Below are 6,823 nucleotides of genomic sequence, written 5' to 3'. Positions count from 1 at the left end.
AAACAGATGACCAAATGTTTTAATTCCTTTGCTGAACCAAGAAAATGTAACACCATCTCTCAGGGCTTTGGGTAAGATGGGGTTATTATAGAAAGGTGTTTGTTCATATATAGATCTATGCCCTTCTGTTTGTTTAAGGACTTCAATCCATATATTTAAAGTGTTTTTAATGGAAGGGTTGCTTATGGGACCTAGCAAAGCTTTAGGTGAGCTAATATAAGGTATAGATGCCAATGTAGCAGGGGTCAGACACTCCTCCTCTATTTGTCTCCATGAGGGTGAACTTGTTGTTATATTTTGCCAAACCCACACAGCCTTTAACTGAGATGACCAGTAGTACAACTGGAAGTCAGATAGAGTAAGTCCTCCTTCTGAGAATGGTTTGCATACAGTTGTGAGTTTCACTCTGGGGGGTTTCCCTTTCCACAGAAATGAAGAAACATTCCTATTAAGTTGTTTGAAAACCTTTGGGAATAGGAAAGGGCAAGGTTTGAAAAAGGTACAGGAATTTTGGTAATATATTCCTCTTTACAAAATTGACCCGCCCAATAAGAGAAATGGGTAAATCCCGCCATCTATCCAATTCTTGAGAAGTGGAGTGTAGTTCAGTTAATATGCCTTAATAATTTCAGAAAGAATTTGCAATCCAAGATATGTCATTTTCTGAAGTCTCAAAGAAAACTGCTGGTCTAAGATTGGGTTCTGCATACCTGCCCTGTTTTTTAAATGTATTTTTTATTATTTTTTTACCACTTTTTTCTCCCCAATTTCGTGGTATCCAATTGGTAGTAGTTACAGTCTTGTCTCATCCCTGCAACTCCCGTACGGACTCGGGAGAGGCGAAGGTCAAGAGCCATGCGTCCTCCGAAACACAACCCAACCTAGCCGCACTGCTTCTTGACACAACGCACATCCAACTTGGAAGCCAGCTGCACCAATGTGTCGGAGGAAACACTGTACACCTGGTAACCTGGTCAGCGTGCACTGCGCCTGGCCCGCCACAGGAGTCGCTAGTGCGCGATGAGACAAGGATATCCCTGCCGGCCAAACCCTCCCTAACCCGGACGACGCTGGGCCAATTGTGCGTCGCCCCACGGACCTCCCGGTCGCGGCCGGCTGCGACAGAGCCTGGGCTCAAACCCAGAATCTCTGGTGGCACAGCTAGCACTGCGATGCAGTGCCCCTAGACCACTGCGCCTCCCAGGAGGCATAGCTGCTCTGTTAAAAGGCATAATTATACTCTTCGATAGGTTTATTTTATATCCTGAAAAGATCTCATATTCTTTCAGGATGTCAACTAATGCTCGGAGTGAAATTTCTGGTTTTGTGCGGTAAGCAAAATTTTTCCGCATCTCGAACCCGCCACTACAGGTTCTTGGTCATTCTCTACATAACGCATAATATTAAATAATCTTCTGATATTAACAGGAGATGAGCGGTTTATCAGGAGATGAGCACTCATACATTGTGGCAGGGGCATCCCCTTCAGACTTGTACAATGTTTCATAAAACTCCCTAAAGACTAGATGAACTTCCTTGGGACTGTGAACAACTGTATAATTGGGCAGCTTAATAAAGTGAATAACTCTACTAGCTTCCTCTCGCCTTATCTGCCAAGCAAGCAACTTTCCTGCTTTATCTCCATGTTCATTGTAGTTTTACTTTGTTCTCCTAAGAGTGTTTTCCGCTTTGTGGATCGTCAGGGTGTTATATTCCAATCGCTTTGAGTCAAATTTTTGTAGAGTTGAGTCGTCAAATGTTATACTATGTTCATTTTCCAGATCTCTAATTTCTTCTCCAATGAATCTACTTGAGCCTTATACATCTTACGAGCACCTGAACTAAAGTATATTATTTTCCCCCTCAGATATGCAAGGAGAGCCTCCCATAACATTAGGGGGGAGGCAGAGTTGTTATTGGTGCTAAAAAATATGTCGACATGAGTGTTCAGAAATGTTACAAATGTGGAATTATTTAGTAAGTATGTGCCAAACCTCCATCTTCTTGAGGGTGGTTGTGTTTCACTGACTGGTAATGAAGCCAGCAGAGCAGAATGATCTGATATACATCTTGGTAAATACTTACACCCAGTAGTTAAACTTCCCTTGCCTGCATGAACAATAAATAATTCAATTCTAGAGTAACTGTCATGGACAGGGGAGTAAAATGAGTATTCTTTAACCTTTTGGTTGTGAAATCTCCATAAGTCTACAAGTCCAAAATCTTTAATTTCTGCTTTTTCTCTCTTCCAACTTCTTGTATTGTTGGTCCACGTCCTCGCGGACGTCTAGGATGGCAGCCTGGTGATCAGCATTGTCTTTTTCTAACTTTGTCACTCGTCCCTTTGTGACTTTCTGGTCTTCGTGGAGTTTATCGACCAGCACATCACTTTTGCTGAGGCGTTCAGAAAGTGTCTCTTGGATTTTTGTTATACCCTTGTCCATCTCCATTCTGAACCATGCTGATGCTTCTTCCGAGCTAGCATCTGCCGAGGCCGAAGAAGGGATGTCAGAGGGGGGCATTTTTCCATGCCTCGTCTGAGGCTTTGACATACTGGGCATCTTTTGTTTTGGCGATAAAAGAGATGTTTTAACTACCAACTCACTGTTAACGAATATGTAAACTGTGTCAAAATGCCTTAAAATGTTTCAAAAGTTTGAGGACGCTACGCAGACGCGTCTTGTTAAGGCTTCGCCATTGCCGGAAGTCTGGTTGCCCTTTTCTTGTGGTCACAAATCTTGCTGCTGTGATTGCACACTGTGGTATTTCACCCAATAGATATGGGATTGGATTTGTTTTCAAATTCTTTGTGTTTCTGTGTAATCTGAGGGAAATATGTGTCTCTAATATGATCATACATTTGGCAGGAAGTTAGGAAGCGCAGCTCAGTTTCCACCTCATTTTCTTGAGAGCCAAGTCTACCTTCGGCAGCCTATCTCAATAGCAAGGCTATGCTCACTGAGTCTGTAGTCAAATATTTCCTTTATTTTGGGTCAGTCACAGTGGTCAAGTATTCTGCGACTGTGTACTCTCTGTTTAGGGCCAAATAGCATTCTAGTTTGCACAGTTTTTTTGGTAAATTCTTTCCAATGTGTCAAGTAATTATCTTTTTGTTTTGTTTTTTGTTTTCTAGTGTTGCTGTCCTGGGGCTCTGTGGGGTTTGTTTGTGTTCGTGAACAGAGCCCCAGGACCAGCTTGCTTAGGGGGCTTTTCTCCAGGTTCTTTTCTCTGTGGGTGATGGCTTTGTTATGGAAGGTTTGGGAATCGCTTCCTTTTAGGTGGTTGTAGAATTTAACGTCTCTTTTCTGGATTAAAAAAATTAGAGGGTATCGGCCTAATTCGGATGATATTTCTGCAGAATTCTGCATGCAGAGTCTCAATTTGGTGTTTGTCCCATTTTGTGAATTATGCATGCATTGTACACAGAGGATATTTTTTAAGAATTCTGTTTGCAGAGTCTTAATTTGGTGTTTGTCCCATTTCGTGAATTCTTGGTTGGAGGACCACATACCTCACAACCATAAAGGGAATGGGTTCTATAACTGATTAAAGTATTTTTAGCCAAATCCTAATTGGTATGTCGAATTTTATGTTCCTTTTGATGGCATGGAAGACTCTCCTTACCTTGTCTCTCAGATCGTTCCAGGGCAACAGTGTCTAGATGGAATTTGTATTCGTGGTCCTGGCAACTGGTCCTTTTTTGGAAAACAATTATTTTTGTCTTACTGAGATTTACTGTCAGGGCCCAGGTCTGACAGAATCTGTTCAGAAGATCTACGTGATGCTGTAGGCCCTCCTTGGTTGGGGACAGAAGCACCAGATCAACAGCAAACAGTAGACATTTTACTTCAGATTCTAGTAGGGTGAGGCCGGGTGCTGCAGACTGTTCTAGTGCCCTTGCCAATTTGTTGATATGTTGAAGAGGGTGGGGCATAAGCTGCACCCCTGGCTCACCCACTGGCCCTGTGGAAAGAAATGTGTGTTTTCTGCCTGTTTTAACCGCACACTTGTTGTTTGTGTACAGGGATTTTATAATGTTGTATGTTTTCCACCCAACACTACTTTCCATCAATTTGTACAGCAGGCCCTCATGCCAAATTGAGTCAATTTTTTTTTAGATAACTCTTCGTGTTGTTGTTTGTTTAGAGTTTTACAATTTCCCCAGAAGTGGTCAGATGCTATGGATTCTTCAATTACATTAAGCTGATTTCTGTTGTGCTGTTCCTTCTTTTTTCCGTAGTGTATATTTCTGTATTGTTTTAGTTATTCACCATAGTGAAGGCTCAGGTTTTCTGGGTCTCTATGTTTTTGTTTGGATAGGTTTCCAAATGTCCTTAGGTTTTTGCCTTCTTCATCAAACCATTTGTCATGGTTGTTAATTTTCTTAGGTTGTCTGCTTGACATTTTCAGATTTGATGGGGAAGCTGAGAGTTCAAATATACTGTTTAGGTTTTCTACTGCCAAGTCCACACCTTCACTATTACAGTGAAACATTTGGTCCAGGAAATTGTCTAGAAGGTATTGAATTTGTTGTTGCCTAATTGTTTTCCTAACACTACTTTTCTTCCATCTTTAGAATTTCTTAATATTATTCAGTTCCTTTGGCTTTGATGCCTCATGACTGAGCATAGCTCTGTTCAAGTAGAGTGGGATTTTGCTGTGATCTGATAAGGGTGTCAGTGGACTGACTGTGAACGCTCTAAGAGACTCTGGGTTGAGGTCAGTGATAAAGTCGTCTACAGTACTACTGCCAAGAGATGAGCTATAGGTGTACCTACCGTAGGAGTCCCCTCGAAGCCTACCATTGACTATGTTCATACCCAGCGTCCGACAGAGCTGCAGGAGTTGTGACCCGTTTTTGTTGGTTATGTTGTTGTAGTGTCTAGGGGGCATGTGGGGGCCCTCCATTTTGTGGGCAGTCTGCACATAGCCTGTCTTTTCTTGAGAGCCAGGTCTGTCTACGGCGGCCTCTCTCAATAGCAAGGCTATGCTCCCTGAGTCTGTACATAGTCAAAGCTGTTTAAGGCCAAATAGCATTCTAGTTTGCTCTGATGTCTTGTTAATTCTTTCCAATGTGTCAAGTATCTATCTCAAATCATATCAAATCAATATTTGTCACATGCGCCGAATACAACAGGTGTAGACCTTACCGTGAAATGCTTACTTACAAGCCCAATAGTGCAATTCAAGAAAGAGTTAAGAAAATGTTTACCAAATAAACGAAAGTAAAAAAATAATAAAAAGTAACACAAAAATAACAATAACGAGGCTATATACAGGGGGTACCGGTACCGAGTCAATGTGTACATGTAGGTAGGGGTGAAGTGACTATAGATAATAGACAGCGAGTAGCAGCATTGTAAAAAACAAATGGGGGGGGGGGGGGGGGGGGGGGGGGTTGTCAATGTAAATAGTCCGGTGCTCATTTAATTAATTGTTCAGCAGTCTTATGGCTTGGGGGTAGAAGCTGTTAAGGAGCCTTTTGGTCCTAGTGCGGTAGCAGAAAGAACAGTCTATGACCTGGGTGACTGGAGTCTGACCATTTTTTGGGGCTTTCCTCTGACACTGCCTAGTATACAAGTCCTGGATGGCAGGAAGCTTGGCCCCAGTGATGTACTGGGCCGTACGCACTACCCTCTGTAGCGCCTTACGGTCAGATGCCGAGCAGTTGCCATACCAGGCGGGGATGCAACCGGTCAGGAGGCTCTCGATGGTGCAGCTGTAAAACTTTTTGAGGATCTGGGGACCCCTGACAAATCTTTTCAGTCTCCTGAGAGGGGAAAGGTGTTGTCGTGCCCTCTTCACGACTGTCTTGGTGTGTTTGGACCATGATAGTTCGTTGGTGATGTGGACACCAAGGAACTTGAAACTCTCTACCCGCTCCACTACAGCCCTGTCGATGTTAATGGGAGCCTGTTCGGCCTGTCTTTTTGTTTTCTCATGATTTTGTTGGGTTTAATTGTGTTGCTGTCCTGGGGCTCTCTGTAGGTGATGGCTTTATTGGTTGGTTGTAGAATTTAACATCTCTTTTCTGGATTTTGATAATTAGCAGGTATTGACCTAATTCTGCTCTGCATACATTATTTGGTCTTTGACGTTGTACACCAAGGATATTTTTGCAGAATTCTGCATGCAGACTCTTAATTTGGTGTTTGTCCCATTTTGTGAATTCTTGGTTGGTGAGTGGACCCCAGACCTCACAACCATAAAGTTCAATGGGTGCTATAACTGATTCAAGTATTTTTAGCCAGATCCTAATTGGTATGTCAAATTTGATTTCCTTTTGATGGCGTAGAAGGCCCTTCTTGCCTTGTCTCTCAGATCGTACACAGCTTTGTGGAAGTTACCTTTGGCACTGATGTTTAGGGCGAGGTATGTATAGTTTGTGTTCTCTCTCTCTCACACACACACACACTTATCCCGTGCTTGAAGAAGAGAAGGTGTGTGTGACGTTGGGGGGGAAGGGAGGTTTAGGTCAAGGCTGTCTGTGAGGAACAGAGGGGGTCAGTCAGGACAGAAATTGTAGTAGGACAGTAGGATGACGTTGCCCCTAGACACTGATCTAAGGTCAGTGTTACGGTCCCCCATAATTATTAAGTTCAGGATTTGTGGAGGGTAAGCTGATCCTAGATCTGTGCAACTTATAATGCAAAACTGCCCATAGATTTGTTTCTAAGGGCAAATCCTCCTCTCAGTTTAGAGAGACGGAAGTCAAATTTGTCACAGGGGGAATCTGATTAGTGGAGAGCCCAGCAGCCCATTGGCCCTTTCTTCTATGTGTGAGAGCTGCTTCCTGTCGATCTGTCCACACACTGACACATGG

The sequence above is a fragment of the Salvelinus namaycush genome, chromosome 26 (assembly GCF_016432855.1).
Source record: "Salvelinus namaycush isolate Seneca chromosome 26, SaNama_1.0, whole genome shotgun sequence".
NCBI lineage: Eukaryota > Metazoa > Chordata > Actinopteri > Salmoniformes > Salmonidae > Salvelinus > Salvelinus namaycush.
This window is presented reverse-complemented; position numbering follows the sequence as displayed.